We start from the raw sequence: 2010 nt of genomic DNA on the forward strand, positions 1-2010 counted from the left end.
GCTCGCAGGATGAAGCAGCCTCTTACAGGCTGCAGAAGCCAGCCGATGAGCCCCTAATTCCTACCCCAGAGCATGAATTGGGGTTGTCTGAGCGTCCGGACCCAGCTGGCGGGCTATGGAGGGGCACTCCCTGGGTGTTTTACCATCCCCAGACCAAACTTGCTCCAGCACGACCCAACCCGGCGGGATGCTGCAGGAAGACACGGCTTTTGCTGCAAGGGAGCTGCTCCGTGGGGGCAAGGCTGTCACATGTGGAGGAAAACCTCATCCATCTCACGCTGCCCAGTGCTTAAGCAGGCAGAAGAACCCAAGGGAGGGAAGAGTGTCGTAACCTGACGAGCTAATTAGGCTGAAACATGTCTGTTGACACAGGCGAGATGAACGCGTGTTCCTGGGCTGCAGGAACCACAGCCACTGACCTTTCCCGGCCTTCCTGGGGACAGAGCTGGAGGCTGCTGTGGTCTCAGGTCTCGCCACACAGAAGCGATGGTGGGAGCAGTGGGCTGTGGGCAGGGAAAGCCAGGAGCAGCCGGAAGCCTCAGAGCTATGGCTGGACCTTGCAGAGTCCCGGGGCAGTGCCGGTGCCAGGGGCAGCAGGGAGAGACGGTCCCGTGCTGCTCTGGCACTGGTAAGCAGCTCCTCTCCGAGATGCTACAGGGGCTGAGCCCACGGCTGTAGGTGGGAGATGAGCGATGTCCTGAGCATTTCCAGCAGGCTTTGCTGGAGCACAAAGCATAGCTACGAGCACAGAGGAGCACCAAGGGGTTACGCCAAAGCCTGGGGTTGCTAGGAAGTGCCGCAGGACCTAATCCTGTTTGTCAGTCCTTCCCTTTCCCTGTGCCAAAGCAATACAGCTTGCCCAGGAGCACAGGGCAGAGAGGAGAGATGGACCCTGCTGCTGGGGGTCCTACCGTACTCGCTGTCCCCATGTCCCCCCCAGGCCCACACCCGTGCCCCGTGAACTATCCTGCCTGACTGGGCTCTGCCAGGCAGAACTGGGCAGCAGCCGCCCCAGTCCGAGAGCATTACAGACACGATACGGGATTTAACATCCACTGGGGAGCTGACCCCGTCTGCCTGCAGAGCTGGGAAGAACCGGGCACAAAACATTTCAGAAGGGGAAGGAGAGGGAAGAAACAAGAATAAATTCCCAGTGGATGCTTTTCTATTGCCAACTCCAGAATGGCTGCCACAGCTCAGCACTGCCGAGCACTTCTTCGTTTGCTCCCGCACCTCCGGGGCACCCTGCCACGCAGTGGGGCTGGGGGGGGGGGTCTTCCTCCCACGGAGCACACTGGAGCCGTCTGGAGTGACACTGGGAAGCCCTTGGAGCAAGGGGATCATTGGCCCAGCGTGGCTGCTGGAGCATCTCACGCAGGACGGGCGCTCGCTGCTCCCCTCCTTTCCAGCACCGAAAGAGGAGCCCACGTGCAGGTGACAGCAGCCACTCCGCATCCCCACGGCAAGCCGGGCAGCGTGCCGAGCTGGCTTTGCCTCCAAGGATCCTTTGGAGATACGACAGCGGGTGAAGGCGGGGTGTGAAACCACCCCTCTCCCCAGTGCAGCGTTTTGCACTTCCAATGGTGGTGGCTCCAGTGGGGGGAGAAGCTGCATGGAGACAGGGATCCTGCTGCCGGTCGCGGCTTGCCGAGGGCTGGAGCGAGCACACACGCTGGGTAGCTGCTCCCCTTCCTGCCACCTTGGGCTCTGCTGCCTGCTGCCAGCGTCCGCGGCTCCATCTGCTGCAAGGTTGCTGAGCGCGGTGTCCCTGTCCCGCTACTGCCTTTGCTCTGTCCGCCTCTGCCTCTTCCCAGTCCTCCAGCTTTGTTCAGTTCGTCTTTGTTCAACGCTGCCCCTGGAAGCACCTCTGACAGCGGGCGTTTGCTCGGACGTGTGGGCAAGAGGCGCTTTCCTCTGCCCTGGGCTTTCCTCTTGCATCTGTGTTGCTTCTTTGCTTACCTTGAACGCGCCCCAGTCCCTCAGTTCTCTTCCACCCCCCAAGGCCTGCTC

This window comes from Egretta garzetta, unplaced genomic scaffold, assembly GCF_000687185.1.
Source record: "Egretta garzetta isolate BGI_Z169 unplaced genomic scaffold, ASM68718v1 scaffold345, whole genome shotgun sequence".
NCBI classification, from domain to species: domain Eukaryota; kingdom Metazoa; phylum Chordata; class Aves; order Pelecaniformes; family Ardeidae; genus Egretta; species Egretta garzetta.